Source organism: Callithrix jacchus, chromosome 15 (genome assembly GCF_049354715.1).
Source record: "Callithrix jacchus isolate 240 chromosome 15, calJac240_pri, whole genome shotgun sequence".
Classification (NCBI taxonomy): domain Eukaryota; kingdom Metazoa; phylum Chordata; class Mammalia; order Primates; family Cebidae; genus Callithrix; species Callithrix jacchus.
This window is the reverse complement of record NC_133516.1, coordinates 94,110,269-94,135,346: the sequence shown is the minus strand read 5'-3', so window position 1 is coordinate 94,135,346 and position 25,078 is coordinate 94,110,269. Positions and strand designations below refer to the sequence as shown.

At 33.6% G+C, this 25,078-nt stretch overlaps 2 long non-coding RNA genes across 3 annotated transcripts in view; both read left to right on the top strand.

The window, feature by feature from the left end:
* The window catches only part of LOC108588544 (uncharacterized), a 246,410-nt gene extending 234,060 nt beyond the window's left edge, over positions 1-12,350 (top strand). For both annotated transcript variants that reach the window (XR_013526988.1, XR_013526987.1), the window contains one exon: positions 11,766-12,350. This is a non-coding gene — a long non-coding RNA (uncharacterized LOC108588544). The remainder of the gene's footprint in view (positions 1-11,765) is intronic.
* Positions 12,351-13,483: 1,133 nt separating this feature from the next.
* The window catches only part of LOC118147743 (uncharacterized), a 37,473-nt gene continuing 25,878 nt past the window's right edge, over positions 13,484-25,078 (top strand). Inside the window, exon 1 of the long non-coding RNA XR_004734255.3 lies at positions 13,484-15,851. This is a non-coding gene — a long non-coding RNA (uncharacterized LOC118147743). The remainder of the gene's footprint in view (positions 15,852-25,078) is intronic.

Here is a 25,078-nt window from a genome sequence, read left to right as displayed (position 1 = left end):
TAGTTTTGAAAGATTCTTGGCATTAATTTCAAGTTTCACTCCACTGTGGTCGAAGAGTATGGTATGCATAATGTCAGTTTTTTAAAATTTATTGAGACTTGCTAAATGATCAAGAATTTGATCTTAGAGTGTGTTCCATATGCAATAAACACAATGTATATTCTGTGGTTGATGGGTGCGGTTTTCTGTGTATATATCTACCAATTGGTCAAGGGTCAAAGTCCAGAATTTGTTAATTTTCTGCCTTGATGATCTACCTACTGTTGTTAATGGTGTGTTGAAGCCCCCCACTATTATTATGTGACTATCTAATTCCTCTTGTAGGTCTAGATGTACTTGTTTTATGAATCTGGGTGTTCCAGTGTTGGGTACATATATATTTAGGATAGTTAAGTCTTCTTGTTAAATTAATCACTTTATCATTATGTAATGCTATTATTATTTTCCCCTTCTAACTGTTGTTAATTTAAAGTCTGTTTTACCTGATATAAGAATGGTGACCTCTGCTCTTTTTGTTTCCTGTGTGCATGACAGCTCTTTTGCCAACCTTTTACATTAAGCCTATAGGGATTATCACATGTGAGATGTGTCTCTTAAAGAGAGTAGACTTATGTAGACCTATGGGTCTTGTTTTCTTGTTGTTGTTTGTTTGGTTTGCCCAAGTTGCCACTCCGTGCCTTTTAAGTGTAACTTTTAGACTGTTAACATTCAATGTTAATATTGCTATGTGAGGTTTTGATCCTATCATAAAGGTTTTAACCTGCTGCTTTCTAGTTTCTATTATGTAGTTGCTTTAGAGTTATTGTGGGCTATATATTTAAGTGTATTTTTGTGGTAGCATGTATTGTTGTTTCATTTCCATATTTAGAACTCACAGGTATCTCTTTTAAGGCTGTTCTACTGGTAATGGATCCTCTTAGTGATTGCTTTTTTAAATTTTTTATTTTTTTTTTTGCTTTTGAAACATGGTTTGGCAGAATATAAAATTCTTGTTTGGAATTTCTTTTCTTTGAGAATGCCGAAAATAGGTCCCCAACATTTTCTGACTTGTAATATTTCTGGTGAGAAGTCTATTGGCCTGATAATGTACTTGTATTAATTTGATCTTTTTCTCTCTAGCTGAATTTAAGAAAGTTTTTCTTTAGTATTGACCTTTGTCAGTCTGGTGACTATATACCTTGGTGATGTGCATTTTGTATAGCATCTTGCAGGTGTCCTCCAGAATTTTTGTATATGGATGTCTAGTTCTGTAAAAGCTTTCATCTTGACATAGGAAGGACAGAAAATTAATTATATTTAAAACAAACAGTAAAGGAGAAGTAAAATTTGGGAAGAAAACAGTAAAATCAAAATTGGGAATGCAATATGGAAAATCAATACAACAAAAAATATGGATTTTTTAAAAGATAAACAAAATTATTGAGAAGCCTTTAACTATACTAATCAAGAAACAGAAAGAAAGAAGATGCAAATGCAATATTAGAAGTAAAAGAAGGGTTGTAACTGCTGATCCCCTGGGCAGTGAATACTACAAAATACTCTATGCCCACAAATTTGATCATGTAGATGAAATGGGCCAATTATTTGATAGCTATAAACTGCCAAAACTCACTCAAAGAGAAATAAAAACCTGAATGATTTTGTATCTACTAGAGACGTTGAATTAGCCGTAAAACGTATTTTTAAAGCAAAGGAATACCAACCCAGATTGTTTTATTTGTGAATTCTAGTAGATATTTAAAGGCAAAATAATGCTACTTCTTTACAATTTCTACCAGATGACAGATGCAGAGAGAATACTTTCTAACACATTCATGATGTCAGACTTATCTGTAGAAATGTCAAAGCATGCAAGATAAATAAGCAAAAGTCAATTGCTTCGCTATATACTAGCCATAAATAATTGGAAAATTTTAATTTAAAAATACCATTTGCAATATTTTTAAATTTTACATAAATTAAATCTAACAAAGTATACACAGGATACATTTACAGAAAATTATAAAATATTAACGAACAAAATTAAAGATGATTTTCAAATAAGACATATATAAGGCCAACAATCATATGAAAACCTACTCATCATCACTGATTATTAGAGAAATGCAAATCCAAACCACATTGAAATACCGTCTCATGCCACTTAGAATGGTGATCATTAAAAAATCTGGAGATAACAGATGCTGGAGAGGACGTGGAGAAATAGGAACACTTTTACACTGTTGGTGAGAGTGTAAATTAGTTTAACCATTGTGGAAGACAGTGTGGCAATTCCTCAAGGATCTCGAAATAGAAATTCTATTTGACCCAGCAACCCCATTCTGGGTATATATCCAAAGGATTATAGATCGTTCTATTATAAGGACACATGCACACGTATGTTCAGTGTGGCACTGTTTACAATAGCAAAGTTCTGGAACCAACCCAAATGCCCACTGATGATAGACTGGACAGGGAAAATGTGGCACATATACACCATGGAATACTATGCAGCCATAATAGAAGGATGAGTTCATGTCCTTTGTAGGGACATGGATGAACCTGGAAACCATCATTCTCAGCAAACTGACACAGAACAGAAAATCAACCACCACATGTTCTCACTCATAGGCAGGTGTTGAACAATGGGAACACGTGGACACAGGGAGGGGAGCATCACACACTGCGGTCTGTTGTGGGGGACTAGTGGGACAGTGGTGGGTAGAGAGTTGGGGAGGGATAACATGAGGAGAAATGTCAGATATAGGTGATGGGGATGACAAACCACATTGCCATGTATGTACCTATGCAACCGTCCTGCATGTTCTTCACATGTACCCCAGAACCTAAAGTGCAATAAAATATTTTTTAAATGATTTAAATAAATGAACAGATTATCCATGTTTATGAATTGGAAAAATCAATATTGTTAGGAAAACAGTACTTTGCAAATTGATCTATGGATTCAGCATTGATGGTACAGTCACATTCAAAGATATTTGGCAGTTTCTTATAAAGAGAAATAGTCTTAATGTAATATCCAACAATTGCTCTTTTAGGTACTTATGCAATTAGCTTAAGATACATCCAGCCAGGTGCAGTGAGTCACGCTTGTAATCCTGGCACTTTGGAGGGTGAAAAGGGTGGATCACCTGAGGTCAGGAGTTTGAGACCAGCGTGACTAACATGGTGAAACCCCATCTCTACTAAAAACACAAAGATTAGCTGAGCAGGGTGGCAGGCACCTATACTCTCAGTTACTTGGGAGGCTGAGGCAGGAGAATGGATTGAATCTGGGAGGTGGATGTTACAGTGAACTGTATCGCTCCACTGCACTCCATCCTGGTGACAAAAGGAGACTACTTTAAAAAAAAAAAAAGATATATCCATGAAAATACCTGCACATGAATGTTTATAAGAGATGAATGCATACATGTCAAAAGCTGGAGTCAACCAGGATGCCTTTCAATGACTGAATGCAAAAACTGATATATCTATACAATGGAATATTATTCAACAATAAAAATAAGTTAACTATTATTAAATACAACATAGATTAATCTTAGATACATATTGCTAAGTGTAACTCATTGCTAAAGCCTATATATTGTATTTTATTCTATACATGATTCTATTTATATGACATTCTAGAAATGGCAAAGTTTCAAAAATGAAAGATCAGTAGTTGTCAAGGATTTCAGGAGACAGGAATGTTGAATAGGTAAAACACAGAGGTTTTTTATAATGATAAAACTATATTTATAAAATTGTCGTTGTGAAAATAGTACTTAATTCATTTGTAAATACTCAATGGGTGAACCTTAATGTAAACAAATGTAAAAAGCAAATTATGAGATTGTAGGAAAACCGAATGATACACATATTGTAAATATATATATATTCTGTTTTACCAGTGTATAACATAAACTCGCTAAAAAAGGTGAGAGGAAAAAAATGCATTGACCAAAATAACACTGGAAATGTCAAACTAAAGACCAAAAGAACTGTGCTCAAATACTGTTGGTAAAGTTGGTTCCCATGAAAATATGGGTTAACAATTCTGAAACCACTATACATATATATTAAGATTGAATAAATGTGTAAATGGATGGTATATAATAGGAGTTAAGTTTCTCAATCTTGAAATCAGAGCATATGGATAAGTAGGAGAAGGCAAAGATGAACCATGTGCCATTGGATGAGAGGCAGAAACATTAAAACTATGTTGATACTTATACCCTTTATGTTATAGTAAGAACAGCACTTTACTTGTCATGTTTTCATTCTAAAACCGGTAACCTTAGACAAATCATGAGAAAAATATCATCCTCACTCATATTCATGTCAATTTAAAAACAAAACAAAACAAAACATGAGTGTGATGAATGGACACAAGTAGCCTTCAGAAGATGGGTAGTAACAAATGCTTCCAAGCTAAAGGAGCACGTTTTAACCCAATGCAAGGAAGCTAAGAACCTTGAAAAAAGGCTAGAGGAATTGCTAACTAGAATAACCAGTTTAGAAAGGAACATACATTGCCACTCCTAGTCAACATAGTATTGGAAGTTCTGGCCAGGGCGACCAGGCAAGAGAAAGAAATAAAGCATATTCAAATAGAAAGAGAGGAAGTCAAATTGTCTGTTTGCAAATAACATGATTGTATATTTATAAAACCCCAATTGTCTCAGCCCAAAAACTCCTTAAACTGATAAACAACTTAAGCAAAGTTTCAGAATACACAATCAATGCAAAAATCACAAGCATTCCTAAACACTAATACTAGGCAAACAGATAGCCAAATAATGAGTGAACTCCCATTCACAATTGCTACAAAAAGAATAAAATAACTAGGAATACAACATACAAGGGATGTGAGGAACCTCTCCAAGAAGAACTACAAACCACTGCTCAAAGAAATGAGAGAACACAAACCAATGGAAAAATATTCCATGCTCATGATTAGGAAGAATCAATATCGTGAAAATGGCCATACTGCCCAAAGTAATTTATAGATTAAATGTAATTCCCATCAAGCTACCATGGACTTTTTTCGCAGAATTAGAAAAACTACCTTAAAAAAAAAAAAAAAAAAAAAACTGGAGGCATAATGCTACCTGACATCATACAGCATGGTACCAGTACCAAAACAGATGAATAGACCAATGGAACAGAACAGAGCCCTCAGAAATTACACCACACATCTACAACCATCTGATCTTTGACAAATGTGACAAAAGCAAGCAGTGGAGAAATTATTATTCCTTATTTAATAAATGATGTTGGGAAAACTGGCTACTCATATGCAGGAAACTGAAACTGGACCCCTTCCTTGTACCTTATACAAAACTTAATTCAAAATGGAATAAAGACTTAAATGTAAGGCCTAAAACCATAAAAACCCTAGAACACCACCAAGGCAATACCATCCAGGACATAGGTACGGGCAAAGACTTTATGACAAAAGCAGTGGCAACAAAAGCCAAAATGGACAAATGGGATCTAATTAAACTAAAGAGCTCCTCAAAGCAAAAGAAACTATCATCAGCGCGAACAGACAACCTACAGAATGGGAGAAAATTTTTGCAATCTATACATCTAACAAAGGGTAATATCCGGAATCTACTAGGAACTTAAATTTACAAGAAAATAAAAACCTCATTAAAAAGTAGGTGGAGTATTGGAACAGACACTTTTCAAAAGAAGACATTTACACGGCCAACAAACATATGAAATAAAACATCATCACTGATCATTAGAAAAATGCAAATCAGGGCTAGGCGCGGTGGCTCACGCCTGTAATCCCAGCACTTTGGGAGGCCGAGGCGGGTGGATCACGAGGTCAAGAGATCAAGACCATCCTGGTCAACATGGTGAAACCCCGTCTCTACTAAAAACACAAAAAATTAGCTGGGCACGGTGGCACGTGCCTATAATTCCAGCTACTCAGGAAGCTGAGGCAGGAGAATTGCCTGAACCCAGGAGGCGGAGGTTGCGGTGAGCCGAGATTGTGCCATTGCACTCCAGCCTGGGTAACAAGAGTGAAACTCCGTCTCAAAAAAAAAAAAAAAAAAATGCAAATCAAAACCACAATAAGATACCATCTCACACCAGTTCGAATTTTAATCATTAAAAAGTCAGGAAACAACAGATGGTGGAGAGGATGTGGAGAAATAGGAATGCTTTTACACTGTTGGTGAGAGTGTGGAAGACAATGTGGCGATTCCTCAAGGATCTAGAACTAGAAATACCATTTGACCCAGCAATCCTATTACTGGGTATATATATCCAAAGGATTATAAATTATTCTCCTATAAGGACACATGCACACATATGTTTACTGCATCACTATTCACAAGAGCAAAGACTTGGAACCAAACCAGATGAATGATAAATTGAATAAAAAAATGTGGCACATATATACCATGGAATATTATGCAGCCATGAAAAAGGATGAGTTTATGTCCTTTGCAGGGACATGGATGAAGCTAGAAACCATCATTCTCAGCAAACACAGTAATTGAAAACCAAACACCCCATGTTCTTACTCACAAGTGGGAGTTGAACAATGAGAACATATGGGCACAGGGGGTGGAACATCACACTCTAGGGCCTGTTGGAGGGTGGGTGGCAAGGGGAGAAGTAGCATTAGGAGAAATACCCTAATGCAGATGACGGGCTGACAGGTGCAACAAACCACCATGGCACACATATAGCTATGTTAGAAACCTGCATATTCTATACATGTATCCCAGAACTTAAAGTATAATTAAATAAAAATGTATTTGAAGATTTTATTGGTCAATAAAAATTATTAAATAAGTATGTTTCAATTGGTTATGCTACTTGAATCTGGTTTGACATATATATGTGTGTGTTTGTGTGTGTGTGTGTGTGTGTGTGTGTGTGTGTGTATGTATCTTTCCAGTTGTTTATAGAGTTGGGGATTATAGCAGAGATCATGAGAAATTTATAATTAAAATGAATATTTTCTTTAACTCTTTTGAGGGCTTCTGATTAAACTAAAATGCCTTCAACTAGTTGAATTCAGGTGCTTCATTTTTTAATCAAAAGAATTGATACAATGCCTTACAGATAAGATAATAATTGCTTAACAGATTGCATTGACTTGATACATGCCTCTAGTATGCATGAATAAAGAGTACAGCTCATTACAAGATTTTCAGTTTATTGAGTAAATATTATGAATCCATTTTAGAAAGTTTACTTAGCACCTTGTAAGTGCATAACATTAAGATATTCTCTAGATATATAAAACTATAATAATTTTTGCACCATAAAGAAGTTTATAACTTCCCTGAAAAAAAAAATCAAGAAGACCAAACAAGAGAAATCACTCCTGGGACAGAACACAAAATCCTGTGTTATTTAATATATGTATGTCAAATCATGCCTGCACTAGCAGTATAGTAAGGAAAATGGAAGCCAGAAAGAAGAGAAACTGTAATTAAACAAGGATAATGTAGCAATAATGTTAAGGTTTGTCTGGTAGTTGTCTGTCTTCAAAGTCCACACACTAGGGGTTAAAAGGGTCACATACTAGAAAAAAAATGAATAAAAATTAAGCAGGAGAAGAAAGAATATCAGCTCAGAATTCTCCACATAAGGCCAATATTCCTAAAGGATAACATACTACAGTAGTATAGGTGGCCTTGAATTGGGACTGAAGTAGAAGGAAAGAGTTAAAAAGAAAAAAATATTTTTAAAGCATAAACTCATAATCATACAACCTTGTGTCCTGAAATCATCTAAGTTGTTGCCATAAAAGCCTAAAAAAAAAATTAGTCTAATGCAGCCCCATGTTGGTTTATCCATAGGGGTTTGGAGAAAAAAAAGATAGAAATGCTCTTTGGAGAAAAATATTTTAAACAAAGCCCTCAAGTTCCTTCTATTGATAAAATTCTAAATAGCACCCTGCATTCAAAATAAAACTATCAAGAATCACATAACCATCAATCAGCACAAGCGAGAGTCAAACTAAGGAATGGAATCCCCAAACTGCAGATAATGGAATCATCACATAGGATTATAAAATAAACACTTTCACAGGTAATGAAATAAAGAAGGTAATAGAAGTTATGATAAACAATAAAACATCAACATTTTTCTGAATTTTGAAAATTAGCACAAATTAAACTTCTAAAAATGAGATATATATGTTATATATATCAAAATTTTAATACAAATGATACTGACATAAAAATAAAAATATACTAATACTAAAAATTTTCAATTTTAGTAATTAAAACTTCAAGTTAACAGCAATTAATCACAACTCAGAAAGCATCAGTGAAGTGGAACATAGTTCTATAGATAATTATTCAGAAGACCAAGATAAAAAAAAAAAAAAAAAAAAAAAAAAAAAGGAAGGATAGAGTGAATTTGCCCTAACTCTGTCTAAGGATATTTTCAACAGTGGAGAATCAAAATAGGAAAGGCCATAGTCAGTGATATAACAGTAAAAATATACTATATTTTATAGACTATGATATTCTTCCGATTCAGAAAACTTTAAGAATCCCAAGCAGAAGAAATAAAAAGAAAATATACAGCCATGCCAGGGCAAAATGACAGAGCAGATGAATAAACACAGAACAAAGAAAGGGCCTTCCAAGCAACTGAAGAACAAGATCAGTTGACCTACAGAAAAATGACAGTCAGACTGCTTATTTCTCAACAGCAAAAAGGGAAGCCAAAAAGAGTGAAATCTCTCCATAGTGATGAGAAAAAGTATCTACCAAAGTATAACTATTTTTAATATGACTTTGCTTTCTTCATTCTTATTTTTTAATTAAAATAAATTATCAATTTTAATGTAGTTAAAATGTTTTATATTTTCCTTTATGGTATGTGCTTTTATGTCTTGTTTAAAAACAAACCTTTAGGCCAGGCGCTGTGGCTCACACCTGTAATCCCAGCACTTTGGGAAGCCGAGGCAGCTCACAAGGTCAAGAGATCGAGACCATCCTGGTCAACATGGTGAAACCCCGTCTCTATTAAAAATACAAAAAATTAGCTGGGCATGGTGGTGCATGCCTGTAATCCCAGCTACTCAGGTGGCTGAGGCAGGAGAATTGCCTGATCCCAGGAGGCAGAGGTTGCAGTGAGCCAAGATCGTGCCATTGCACTCCAACCTGGGTAACAAGAGTGAAACTCTGTCTCAAAAAAAAAAAAAAAAAAAAAAAACCGTTTTTATCCAGAGGATGTGAAGATAGCCTCATATATTTTCTTCTAAAGAGGTTTTCTTCTTTAAGTCACATAGAAAAGATTTTGCAACACACTTCTGAGGAAGGGTTACATATAGACTCCTAAAATTAACTCCTACAAATAAATAAAAATAAGACAATATAACAGAAACTGAGGAAAAGCCATAAGGAGATATTTCACACAAGAGCTTTAAAATTAATGTTAAGGTTTATATTTAAACTATAAAGGATATTAATTTTTCCTACTCTTTATTGAAACATACAAATATTTTTCTGCCTATGATATGCTTCATAAAGAAATATTTATGGCAACAAATAATATGCAATCACTGTAAGGTGAAGTATAATTAAACATCTATAAAATTGCCATAAGGACTTCAAGGAAAGAGAGAGCACAGTGAACTTAGATGATCTGTCACGTGCTTTTAGGAGTGGGGGTTGTATTGGAAAATTTCTTAGAGGAAATAAAATGAAAGGAAGGAAGAGAGGGAGGAAGAGAAGCCAGAGTGAACACAATACATAGAAAAAGGTAGTATTTGGGGGTTGGTCAACCAATCTAAGCAAACCAATGCATAGATCTAGAAACTGTTTTCTGTTACTAAATAGACCTTATTTAATCTGTTCACTTTGCCCTTGAAATACGTCAAATGACTCGTTTCAGGCTTACCTAGAAAGTATTGTCATTGTGTAATTCTCTCCTCTTATCCCAGAAACAATTGTTCTTGCATGTCATGGTTACCTCATTTAGTGCCCTTTTAGAGCTTTGCAGGTGGGCAATATTTCACATGCAGTTTGGTTTGTATGCTCTGAACATCACTGAAGAGAAACAAATCCATTCAGAAAAATAGCACTGGAGAGACTGAAAGCTGCTAAGGATAGAATCATTCTCAGTTATGGGGTGGCCCAAAGGTTTGCTTTCTTGGCATCCCAAGGGGAAGCTATTTTATGAATGATATAAGGAGAACACATAGAAGAATGAGCTAAGGCAGAGGAAAATTTGTATCTATGCACATTTAAGAATTGTGAGTAAACTCTGATTATATTGTGTTTTACTGTAATTTTGGAGAAAACAAATGGCTTTGTTAGACGTACCTATATGCTGTAAAACATGCATATCAAATCAACCATTTACAGGCTCATTCGCTTTTTTTAAATATAAGTTAATTCTCAACAGATTGCAACAAAATCAACAAATTTAGATTATTCCTATATCAAAATAACCAATAATTATTTCAGTAGTGCATTATTCACCTAGCCTGAGAAACAGCCACGTAATTGACTTGGAGGATCATACTGTGGAACACCAGTCGCAATGAGAACCATAAATGTGTCTAATAAAGCTTCCTCCTAGCTAGATGGGCAATTAAGGAATACTGCTCTGCCACAAAACTGTCACAGATGCAACACCTGAGCCATGTCTCTGGCTTCCTCAAACCTTTATCTGGAGAGCAAAAGAGATGTTTTTTCCAAATGAAGCCTTGTCTTAGTAACCTTCTTTTCTAATGAGATCTTGATAACTGCCATTGAGCTGAGCTTTTTGGCCATATAGAAGCAGTTAAATTGGCTGTCTACTTAGGCTTGAAAATCACGTAAGTCAAGTCAACTCAGAAGATGTTTTATGTATTCTTGCATCTTGCTATGAACACTAAAACCAGGGAAAGACTATGGATGATACAGAAAAGTCCCAATCAGCTCTAACAAAACAGCTGCACCACAAAAGCATTATTTGTAGGACTAGCACTTATTAAGATAGTTAAAACTAGTTATTAGGAGAGCAATCCCATAAGAATTCATAACTCCTTTGGTTTACCTGATGTGGCTTTCTTAGTCAATACATTTTATGGATTTTTTTTCTTTCAAATTTCATTATAGACTAAAGAAAAATTATGGCCTATATTTTCTAGTAATAGAAAAAGTGTTAATTTAAAACTTTATCGTATGTAATAGCTATTTTATTCCTAAACAGGAATACTGCAGTATACACAAGTAAATGCAGATTTTAACTATGTGCAGATTGCATCAGATGTGTGTTAAAGTGCCATTATTTTATTATCCATAAGAATACCTTCTCTTCCTTCTCCTTTCTTGTGACTGTCTTGTTTCCTTTCTGCAAAATCAGTCTTGTTATCACAGATATAGACCCTAATGTGTGTGGGTGTTAGGATTATGAAGACAGAGATGCTTTATAACAATACATAATAAAACACACTTTTAAGTTTTACCAACAGCAAGTTGTAACAGAAATCCACTCTCTTCAATATCCATTGACCCTCAACACTCACCTTTCATTCATTTCATTCAAAACTTTGTTTCATGGGCTGGGGGTTATAGGGAAAAGAATACAAAAGAAAATGGTGCCACATACATTTTAGGACTTATGATCTCATCAGTAAGTTCTTGTTATGTTAACAGGAAATTCTACCATTATACTATTTAGAACTTGAAGTTAAAATTAAAGTTAATACATGAAATTTCTGAAAATAATATGTGATGAAGACTAACCTAGTAATCCTAAGACAATAAACTAATTCTGTTTTTTTTTGTTTTGTTTTCATTACTCAGGTATAGTGAGGATGGCACATGAAATAATAAAAGAAGCACTCATTTGTGGGAATTGAATTTAGTTGCCCTCTGTAGGCCCAATTTCCCTGCTGCAAAGAAGGCTCCTGGTATTCGTGGCCGTTTAAAAGAAAGCAAAGAAAATGTCTGTAAAGGATTTTAGTGGATTCCTAATAGCATTAATTTAGCTCAATACTCTCTGCTCCTCTTATACTAATTTTAAAAGTTTTCCTGGAATGTGAGCGTTTCCTCCTGTAAGTGATAATAATAATAATACAAATTAAAATTCTCTTCCAGGAAGAAATCTGATATGGCAGATTTTAGCCAATAGTGACTTACTTGACATAAAATATCTAGTTTGTATTGAATATAATGAAAAACTCTAAGAATAAAATAAAGGGTTTTTTTTTCACATAAAAAAATCAATTTTACTCGAAGATTATAATAAAACTTTGGAATTCTGATAGTAAAATGTATTTTCTGACTGTTGTATTAGTCTCCTGACTGCATATTTATAGGTCTAGTAAGGTATGGTTGTCAGAGTTACCATTCCTTGTGCATTTGTACTTATTTTTCTGAAGTAAGTCTCTCTCTCACTCCTTCCCTCCCTTTTATGTATTCACATGTATTTCTTATTAGCCAATAAACTGCACACACACACAAATCCACTATGAAAATAAATAATTTCAAGGCTTTATTAAAATAAATTATCAAAAGGAGGAAAGGTAAGTCAAAGTGTGGACTTATGAGCTTCTCCAGGGCCTCCAGGTATGATTATTATGTGGTGCCTGAAGATACATTTGTTATATTCTTTGCAATGTCTAAAATTTTAATTTTCCGCCATGAAACATCTAGGGTCTGTCTGGGATAGTCAGAAATGTGTTTCTAATTGCTTTTTCCATGCAAAAAAGATACAATAGATTACCAGCAACAGGACTATTAATCATCCATCTAAGTGCAGCTACTCTTCTGCATGCAATATTTATTAAGTGTTTCTATACTCCTGGCTAATGCTAATAATCAATGCCTACTTGATGAGCCAACCTACATAATTGTCAAATGCCTGAAACTTACCAGGAGATTAAGTTTATTCTTGGCTTCTGTTCCAGATTGTATTTGTGATTAAGAGAAAGAGAAAGAAAAGATATCTTTTTGTAGTTTCTATTGGAATGGGAAAGTAATCTAGCTGCATTTGTCTTGTAGATAGTAGAATCCTCTTTACTGTGTATTTTCATATATCAACAATAATAGCAAAATAAGTAGAAATACTTTTTTCTGCCTCTATTTTTGTGAAAGACATTTCAATGTACAGTTTCTGTGATGCTGAGATTAAAAACAAAACCTAATTACTTTAATAGTTTAACTGAGAACTTTTGGATTCTAGAAAAGTTAAGCTGAGCTTTCATCAATCTGCAAATATGGTTGCAATGCATGTCTTGCTATTTTTGCTATTTTGTTATTTTTATGAGGAGTATGATTCACATTCTCTTAGTGATGTTCATTAACTGATAGTCAACTTATCTTTTGTTTTTTACTTATTTTTTTAATAGTAAAACTTATACAGAGTGATGCAATTCATCCCAGGGTATTATGAATTTCTCTTGTATCTATTTAAATATCAAGCAAAATATGGAATTACAAATTTATATTTTACATTTGAGATTTTATCAATTATTTTGTAGAGCAACTCATAAATATATTTATAAACTAACATAGCTTTAGTACTTATTAAACTCAATATGCAATTACTTTGTTATTAAACTTAATTCTTTTACCTTAAATATTTATCTTCAAGACTCAAAGCAAAAGAGTTTTTAAGTCTATACTCATTCAGTAACTTGTAAGTACATTCTATGTATATTATGCCATGCCAGATTCTGCAAATGATAAAAAGAAGACTCTACCTTATGATCATTTATGTGAAAATTTATGTTCCTTTATGGAACAAAGACACCTATGGTGAATTCAATACTAATATGCAAATACTACATAAGTGGCCACTGAGGAAGGGCCATGGAAACCTACCAAATTATTACTGAACAATATAGACAGAAGATAGGATCTCAAAGAAGGTGGGATACACATTGTACCCAAAAGAGTTGATGGGATTAGAATGGGCCAAGAGAAGAGGGCTCAGATGATAGGAATACTATAAACAAAGCCTCAGAAGTGGGAATCATTAGGATGGCTCATCAGGCAGCCATGCTACTGCCTACTGAGGGAAAAAGGAGGAAAAAATAGAGAGTACAATTTGGGGTCAGGTGTAAGCAGCGATGCTGCTGCCTACTAAGTGGTAGAAAGGAGAGAGAAGCATTTCTTTTGGAATTGCTGAAATAGCTGGAGATGTGATTGCAAAGGCAGTCAGTGAGTAGATTGTGTAGAGGGAGGGTAGAATTTCACACTGCAGAGTTTGCGTTTTACCTTGTAATCGAAATCCATTCTAAAGTAACCCACAGAAGGTACAGGTCAGAATCAAAATCTTACGAACATTTTTCCAAACACAGTTACAGGTTAAAAGAAAGCATTGCCCTGCCAGAGACTAGTTAGACCATCCTCTAAAGGGTGCTGTCAAATCAATTCTGTGCCGGGCCACAGGAGGGACATCCTGGCGAATGCTGGAACTTGGTGAGGACTGAAGAATTTTGTTTTCCTTTTCTACTTCATCATTGTTGGAATTTAAAAATGAGGGAACGCTGCAAAGAGAATGATAAACTAGGGCTTGGGAAGGTTGCTCATTACTTGAGGGGCCTCTCATAGGATTCCGGGCACTCAAATCCCCAGAGGCTGTTACTGACACAGATTTGTGTCATTTTTCAGGACTCATGTATATGACACATATATATAAGCATACATATGACACATATTTCACATACTGGTGATGTATGGTGTCCTTAGCGTGGTGGCAAGGAAATAGGATAAGATTTTATATAGCCACTCATGTGGTCACTGCTTTTATATCCCTTAGAAATTCCCACATTGTTCTTTTTCCTGCTGCCTCTTGACTGCCCTCATCTCTGCCCTCAAACTTTTCTTTGCTTCTCTGTTATTCATTTTATCATCAATCTTTACCTTTTGCCGATATTCTCCAGTTTGTTTTTGGTAAAAGTTACAACAGAGATATAACAGGAACAGGAACAACAGAATAATACTGAGTCACTTACTTCTAGAAACCTGGCAGTACTTGTGGAATATATGGATGCCTGAGAAGTTACAAACTTCATTAGAACAATCTGTGAGGAAAAGTGGTAGTTACAAAAATCAAAGAATGGCATTTCCTGAATAAAAAGTTTCCTCTTTATCTTTGCTGTCCCTTCATGTGAAGCTATTGTTAAGATGGTTTATAAGCATGACAGAGAGCCTAGACACTACAATTGGAGGCCTGGAATATCATCAGATGGAGTGGCACCATCAAAGAAATTCCTGGTATTACCAAGTGGAGTAGGCATGGGAACAGTTTTTGTGGTAAATACTTTGGGTGTCTTCACTCTACCAGTCACCCACTGTAGGGACACAGGGCAACAGAAGGCATGAGAATTTGAACAGAAGAGGCATCCTATTTCCTGTACTTCCTATACAAGACCCAGTGACCACAGGCTCCCAGTAAGTATGATATGTTCTGTTACCATTTCTTCTTACACCTGACCCCAAATTGTATGTACTCTAAATCTTTCTGGAATAGACAGATTTAAATACTGCTAATAAAATACATACCACTACATGCTACACATGCTTAATATGCATGAATGTTTATAGAGATATTTTTTATTTTTCTCAGATGGGTATAATTTTGGGTCTGTTTCTAAGATATTTTGTTTCCTCAATTCATCTGATAACACTGAAGCATAGATCATTGTTTACATATACTATAAAAATCTAGACTCAATTTAAATTTTAAGGAGAGAAAATATCCCATGAAGAGAGACTCTAAGATTTATCTTTCCATGCAAAATTTGGAATGTTTGCCACAGTTTTTAAAAGTAATGCTTTCTCTAGCAGGAGGTTGTACATTCCAACTGAAAAAATCTTCAGAGATTTTTCTGCAAGAGAGTCTCCTACAGTATTTATACATCTGTTCACTATTGTTGCCAGGTATGTAGCCTTACTGATGGATAATAGAAGTTAATTAAGCCTAGCACATGTTATATGTACAATATTTTAGCAGTAATGTTTAGCACAAGTCTGCTGGTATTCTTCAAAATATTTACAATTTCCATTTTGGTGGGCTGTTTAAGTATTGAAATCAAAGTTCTATCTTCTAATTAAGGTGTAAAGGCATTACCATAGCAAGGTCTCATTGCCTAAATGACATATACAACATCTTGGGAGGAAATAAGCATGTCCCAAGCTCTCAAATGCAATTATGCCCATTAGTTGCACTGCTTCTTTATAGAGGGAGAGAATAATCTAATTGAATGGCCATATGCACTATTGGGTTGATGCTTCGCATTTTGGCATAGTTGGCTTTTATGAAAGGAATTCTTTTGCATGGAGAAACTTTAAAATGCCCAAAACAAACAGTATGTCATCTTGATATGCCCTTACTGACTTTTTATATTTATGGAAAGATTTAAAGCAAGGTGACTGCTAGCTGAAGTAGATTTCTATCGCATAGTCTCACATGCTGAAACTGAGTTGTGTTAGTAGGAGACTGTACACAGTACTGAAAAAATCACTCATCAGTAAACTAAGCTTGGGTTAGGATATGACAAAACTAAGTTAAAGACCATCTAATGTCAGATCAAGAGGCTGATTTTAATAGAGATTATCTATGAATTTTATAAGAACTATGAAAGTGAGAATACCAAAAGGGAAAGAAGGAGGCACAGCTGTTTTAGTTTATGTATTGTAAGTCCGTTGTAGTCCCTCTGATAAAGAGATTTCACAATTAAATTTCAGGACATAGCTAGGATTTTTAATATAATAATATAATATCATAATCTAGTTTTTACAATAGATACCTGAATAAATCAGTGGGCTTATACTTATTATCTGATATTTAATCAATACAGTTTCACCAGCAAAAGTCCCATGATATTGGGAAGGAAAAAGTAGTTATGAGCTTTGTTTGTAGACATTTTTTTGAATTAGTCAATGATTATAGGAAAAGGGTTAAGTTTCTGGTTAGGATTTCTATTCACTATGAAAAATTCACAGAAGTATAGTTTTTTAAAACACTTCACAATGTTTTTCCACAACTTAAAATGTAATCAAAGAGCCTTTAGAGAGAGATGTAGTAAATGATTTTTCTAGGGAGTAAGGGACTCCAGTTCAAAGTTTTATTAAATAAATTTCTAGAAAGTTTAAAGATGCCTTTTTATTTTGTGAGCTGAATTGTGTCTTCCAAAAATGTAGACATTGAAGCCCTAGTTCTTAATGCCTCAGTATGTGACTTTGTATGGAAATAAAGGACCTTAAACAGCAAACTAAGGTAAAACAGTTAACTAAGGTAGACAGTAATTCAATATGACTGGGTTCCTTATAAGAGGTTGGAAAATAGACACACAAAGGAGAGACCATGTAAAGACATATGAAGAAAACTACATTTACAAGCCAAACAGAAAGGCCTCAGAGGAAATCAGCATCAGCGTTACCTTGGTCTTGGACTTCTAGCTTTCAGACTGTGAGAAATAAAAGTTTCCATTGCTTAAATCACCCATTCTGTGGTACTTCACTATGGCAGCCATAGCAGACTCATGTAATCATCAATACTGCATCTTCAGTTTTCCTTAGAAATATTCTATACTTGACTAGACACTAGACTAAAAGAGGAACATCTTCATAAAAACACTTTAAGAACACGATTAAATTTCTCTAGAATACAAATCCTGAAAAAACCTAGTAAGGAAGAAGAAAAAAACTATTGTACTCTGACGAGATAATATCCATTCACTTTATCTTCTATATGTTCACTTGCTCATTTTGTAATATAATTGCACATTCCATCCACCACTGTGTGTGCTCAACAAATTTTTGTTTATTGATTGATGGAAGCCAATGGAAATATTACCTTTAGGAAAATAAAAAGCTTCCTTGCCACCTTCTGGATAGCTAACACTTTTTTAAGTACATTTAAGAAAGTGAAGCAATTATTTTGATTAATAATTCTTCCTGCCTGAAAAATGTAGGACATACTTGACAGAAGTCAGTCATCTTTTCTATACTAAGAAAGTAACAATAATATGTTACTATATTAATGATAAATTACATAATAGTTATGAAATAATATATTTATAGTGGTAAACATCTATTAATAATTGACTGCACTGTGCAGAGTATTCAAGTATATTGTAGCTATTTCTGTATAACTTTTGAGGAAAGTAAAATTCTTTCCATTGAAAGATAATAAATCTGAAGATCAGAGAATAGAGTAATATGTCCCAGATCACAGAACATTCAAGAGATAAAGCCAGGATTCAAACCAGGGTCAGGATGATGTGGTTGGAGGGGTCTTTATCAATATCCAGTCTGCATTGTTCAATTCCCGACACATTTTTTTCTGTTTTGCTGTTTTTGAAACTTTCCTTTTTCCTAGTGAGAGCAGTCATTTTTAAAAAGTCTGTGTTAGTGCATGATTCAGTGTCACTTATCTTCAGTTTATAAAGGGAGGACTATATGTTTGGAAGAGTTTTGTGGAGTTTTGTTTGTTTATAGTTCTCAGTATCCAATCAGCATCCTAACTGTATTTGATTTCCTTTTGAAAAAAGTAACTCCATCTTTCCTGCTGCCATTTCTGGTGACTGGTGCTTTCACTCCAAATCTTTCCATCTCTGTACTTTGGAAGAAGTGAAGTGATCTTAACTAGGCTAATTGGAATGTCTTTCTGTGACTTTGTGTCTTAGACTGAAAGAAGTATGAATAAGTGACAAGAATCCACTTATTTTCCACAAAAATCTTGGACATGACTCAAACAATTCCTACTACCAAAATATCTGAAATAATCTGGATGCCATTGTTTTCAAATTCGTTGTTTAAGCTTTTCTTTGTGTTTGCCCTTTTTATTGGGTTTTTTGTCACAAAATTCCTGTTATGATGGATTCTTTTCTGTTTCTCATAATGGCATAAGTCAGTGAAAACAGAAAAAGACAAGCATTAGTAGGAAGAGTGTGTGGTATGTACATGTATGTGAGAGAGAAAAGGAATGGAAAAGTGAAAGCAAGAGAAATAGCTTCCAACTCTTAACTGCTTGAAGTCAACTCATCGTTTGTTTCAACCAGGTATCTTCTCTATTTCAATTCGGTATTTATAAGGACCTTATTCCTGAACTTTGTTATGCATTTTTAAAGTTTCTATAAAATTAGTCTAATACAGGATATTACTTTTTGTCTGGCAGGGTTTATCTCTTCCACTTATCAACATGAATTATTATAATAGGTGGCTGATAAAACCTTTATTCCCTTATAAGTAAGTCCAGGTAGCACTTTAATATCATTCTTAGTACCAGAGACATCACAGAGCCAAAGTAAATAGGACACAGGAAATCTGTGAGAATGTGTTCTAATGCTGTCAAGGCATGGCACGTGTATCCCAGGAATCTAAATTAGAACTCGAAATTATTTTCACAATAGTCCCAAAATTAGACACAGTATTACAGGGTGATTTTTTTGCCAACACGGATCTCTCATGATTTTATTATGCATCAGCGTATGACGATACACAGATCCGGGGTTTGGCCTAACAAGTACATGCATTTAATGTATGTTAAACATATTCAAATAACTAACATCCATATAAACTTTTTGGGGAAAAACATTTATTAATATGAGGTCATCTACTTTTAACATTTGTCCTGAAATGAATAATCATTGAAGTAATAGTTTTGCAATGACAATAATGCACTTATTCTGTAAAAATGTTCTTTCTGCAAAAATACTGTGTGGTAACTTTTTCTAGATTAAGTATTGGAAACTTCAAGAAACAAATATATATAATAAAGACACAAGAATTATTTGCTTACATGTTTATTTTAGTTTATGCTATTGAGTTAACCAAAGACCATCACAAAGCATTTTTTTAAGCTAATAGAGAAACTTAGCTGCCTTGCTTGTCAACTGCAATAATAATCCTGAAATTCATCCCCAACCCACTACCAGACACTGCAACTACTTAAAAACTAGCTGTAAAGAAAAGTAGTAAAGAAGTAAGCTTTGGTTTTTATAGAGAGAGTCATTTTACTTTCTGTAGTTGTGTATATGTGTGAGCCATATGCAAAACACTTGTATTTATCTATCTTTATCAGGCAGCATTAAAGTCCAATCAGACATTAATATTTTCCTTTAACACTGTGGCTGGGATTAATAATGATATTTTTCCTGGCTCAGGCTTTATTGGTCAGCTTTCTAAAATTCTGACTGTGCTCAATTTCTACTAGTCAAATATATCTTTAAGGCTGTCCCACATGTACATTCAAATAGTCATTACTGTCTCCACTCATCCAAGAAGGGCATGAGCAGAAGGGCATTTTTTTTTTTTGTAATTTTCATCTCTATACATCTTTAAATATAACTTCATTAGGTTTTTTCTCAATTATATGTGTGATGCATATCATTGCAATTAAAATAATTTCAAAAAATATTAAATAAAATTTAAATATAAATTTTCTACTTTGCAACTTTATTCTCCTAAAATAACCAGAGTTAATATTATATTTACTAATCTACAATCTTTTTCATAGCACAGAAATACATATATAATTGTTTTCCTAAAAGATGAGTTCCAAAACTTTTTCTATTTAATTTTGAGTATTCAAATAGACATACTTCTAATTCTATTGATAATTTCCAAAATTGGTTCACAAAATATTTTGAGCAACTGCAGAAAAACTGAAATAAATGCACATCTTGGATAATAAAACTGAGTTAAACAGTGCTAAAGTAGTAGATAATATTCTGACATGTTTAGTTTAAGTTCAGTTATGTTAGTATTTAGCTAGAAACTGGTTTTACTATTTATTTTAATAGAGGATTTGAGTATTTTGATAGGTAGAATAGACTATGTCAAAGAAATGCCTTTGACAGAAAGAAATTTTTAAATCTAATATATTTTTATTTATTCATAACCAATGTTTCTGTGTTAAAAACATGGATAACTCACTGACTTTATTAATACATAAAAGTCAGCAAATAATGTTGGCCAATCAACAACCAGTGAGACTATTTCACATTCAATCTAACACAATGATCTTGCTCTTTGAAATAAACGAATAATCTAAATGCCTCCTTAACAATCTAGTTCTTATTACAGCCCTGAAAAAAATAGAACTAATTTTCCTTTCTATAATCTGAAAGTATACTGCTCCATATTATGAAGTCACTCTGATTAATGTCTCCATTATTTCAAAATTTAAAATAATGCTGGAATTCGGGCCTGAACAGCATAGAGATGATAGCAGACAACTTCATTAATCTAGCTTTCATTGTCCTGTATGAGAAGGCTTATTTTAAGCTGCACAAAGTGTACTAGTTTATCAGTTTTTAATTAAATTCTATTAAAATATTACTCAAGAGCTTCTTTTATAACCAAAGAATAACACTTGATCTTCATTAAAAAATAAAACTTTCATTTCAAAATCTCAACGCTTATCAGAGACAGAATTAAACACTCTTATATTTTTCAAGTTTTTATTATAATTGGGATTAAATACCAATAAATTCAGGTCTAAATTTTATAATCTCCTCCTGCAGTATAGAAGGTAAACTGAACTCTGTGTCTACTATTAAAATTACTTGTAGAGTTAATCCCATATCCATTATTCTTTCTCTTCTAATTGAGTTGCTTTAACTTCAGCAAATTGCCCTGCTGACCAGATTTCATTAGCATGTGCATAAATTCTCAGCTGCATGCCTTGGCAATTTATCTGTATTAGCAATTTCTGATTTCTAATAGCCCAAGAGAATACAAAGTGATTGTTTTCTCCTTTTTGTTCTAAGGGATCATAAAATAAGCCTCATGGTTCAGCCAATGGATTTGAAGTTGGAACTAATAAGGATCGCTTCCAATTTTGAGTTCCTTGAGATAAGAGACTCTTAGTCAGATGTGTATTTTTCCACAGTGCCTTTATAGTACATTATACTTAGACAATACACTTTGAATAATTAATTGCATTGAAACATAGTGAATGGAAAAAATGTAGAGTATTATATAACATAGTATGTATCTAAAACCTTATATCCCTAAATGGTAAGCAGTCATGTGGTTAAGGGAGCAAAGAAACACCCAAGGGTAACAAACATCTTTGAGCTTTGATATCTTACTTTTCTACCATATAAACAAGAATGATAGAAATCATAGAAACTGCTTTATAAAAGCATGATTAGGATTAAATGCAAGCCGTTTAATATTTTCTGATACATAAGGTATTAACAAAGTATAATGGCTCTAAGACTTGGGAGAAGAGAAGAGTAAAATAATACTTTTTGAATTCCTATAATAAAGGTAAAGCATGATAAGTGGTTTTCTTGGGTGACTTACTTTTTCCTTATTAAATAATCAAAGATTTATATTATAAATAGATATTTAATCTCAAGGGAATTATAATTGTTTACTGAGATGTGGTTGATAATATAAAGTTGATGAGGCTCCAGACATGCTACTCCAAAATATGGTATTTTGGCACTTGAGAAAATAACAAAAGCAGGGAGGACACTCTCATCTTTTCCTTATCCTTCTCTCCTGAAGCAGTTCATAAAAATCTTCATTCCAGAAGTGCCCACTCCATACCCAAGGAAAAAGAATATCCTGATCTCTGAAGATAACAGAGAAGAATCTGAACAAACAGTCCAAGGTTTCCTCCAGTTTATTACCGTTCGATCAGACCTCCCTTGTCTAATCACACTTCTCTACAATTTTCCATTTCTTCAATAAACTAAACACAAAAGTACACAGCTTTTTCTATTTATTTGGATCTTAATTTTGGAACCTTCCCAAATTACATAAAACTTAAATAAATGTGTATCCTCTCTTTTTGTTAATCTGCCTTTTGTTATAGGTGCCTTAGCTATGAATCTAGAAATGAGTAGAGAAAGAAACTTTCTCTATGGAGAAACTCTATAGAGGAGAAACTTTCCTCCTTTATAAAGTTCAAACCCAGATCCTCTGAGACCAGGGAACTTACTCTTTCCTTGATACCTTGAACCTTAATGCTGACACTTGAGGGCATGAAGCATAGAATAAAAGGGAAACAGGTGATGATGCGTAAGTCACTAGCTTCTATTTTCATTATTAGACAAAGTTCACTTTTGGTGGTGGAAAAAAGCTTAATGTTCAGATGCTGGTTTAAATATCAAACAGTATCCATTTATACACACCATGGTAAGCACTTCACACATACTATTGCTGCTATCAATTTATAATGATATGATTAAAACATAATTTATTTTATAACTCTGAATACAATGGTGAAATGGTAACAAACTGGTTGAGTCAGGTGTCTCACTATAGTGCTGTTGTACTTTTCCTTCCCTTCCACAGTTGCTCATGATAGTGACAAACTCTGGTGACTTAAGTCACAGATGAAAAAAGGCACTGCCAACAAATAATAGTACGAACTCTGAAAATATTGCGTTTTATCAAAATTCTGAGTTGAACAGTTAAACCTTTATGGTTGAGTACAGTAGACAGGTTACTCTTAGCACCTAATCTAGAATAAACCAAAAATTTCAGCTATTTATGAAAATTACGGATAGCACTTTTAAAGGCTTTCATAATATAGGGAACCCCTAATGAGAATCATTTTTACTTTAGAGTGCTCAATGTGATTTCATTTAATGTGACTCCTAGGTTTTTATGTTTCCTTTATGAGTTCCTAACATGTTAGAATCTTATAATGGATTAATAAAAACATGATAATAATACATCTTGATATCATTTTCACACTTCTAGTCAGCATGGTTCTTATGAGTTTACAGCAACACAACAGCAAAGGTTAAATTTCACGTTTGAGTTTCTCTGCTAATAGTTTTTTAAAGAACTTAATCTTCTGTCTACTTAGAGCATTATATTTCTTTATAGAGAAAGATAAAAACACAGAGACACAAAATATTAAGTGAATATTTAGAAAGTTTTAGATTAGGAAACTTTTCCAGAGATACTTATAATGTTTTTTGAGCATCTTCAGTGACCTATCACATTCAAGATTTTGATTCTTGTAATGTTGTCTTAATTCCACAAACAAATGAGCCAGGTCTCTGAGTATTCTTCGACATGCATACCACATTACCCCAGCAAGAAATGGATTTCCTCCATATTATTGTTTATCTGGAGAGAATAACAATTCACAGAGTCCATTCAGATCAAAGCAACTCCATGATCTAATTAAGACTCACGCCGATTCAAAAAGACTTCTATTGAGTGCCTGTGGCATTGCATAAAATTACTACAGCTTCAAGCATAATGTCAATGAAATGAAACTTATACTTTGTGAAACAGATTATAATCTAGGTATAGATATTCATCTTTCTTTTATTTTCAATGTCCTTCATGTATGTGTGTGTTTAGTTAATGCATATTTATAAATGGTGAAAAGGGAAACAAGGCATCATTATTTTTATCAACTTTGGTTAAAAATGCATATAGGTTAATTTTTCCAGGAAATGTACAAGATGCTGAGTTCGATTTGAATTTCCTATAAACAGTAAGTAAATTTTTTAACACAAGTGTGTGTCAGAGAAGGCACAGAGCATACTTACACTAGTCATTGTTTATCTAAAACTCTTATTTAACTGAGTGTCATTTTTTTTCCTTTTTCCAGCTTTATTGAGATATAATTGACAAAAATTATATATACAGCCATATGTTCTTTAACAACAGAAATGCCTTCTGAGAAACACATCATTAGGTGATAGCCTTGTGGAAACACTATAGACTGTAAACCTAGATAATATAGCCAACTACACACCTAGGAAAACACTAGGCTATAGGTATAGCCTATCACTCCTAGGCTAAAACCTACAGAGCATTACTGTACTAAAGATTATCAGCAATTGTAACACAATGATAAGTATTTGTATATCTAAATATATCTAAACATAGAAAAGGTACAGTAAAAATACAGTATTGTAATATTTGGGGACCACTGTTGTATATGTGGTCCACCGTCAACCAAAAAATGTTAATGTGGCCCGTAACTGCATTGAAGGCGTACATACACATTGTGAGATGATTGCCAGGCCCAAGCTATTATAATTGGCATACCTATCACCTCATGTCATTATCATGTTTTCCTTTGATGATAATAATGCTGACGATCTACTCTCTTCACAAATAATTAAGTATAGTCACAATGCTATATGTTAGGCCTCCAGAACTTAAGCATCTTGTTT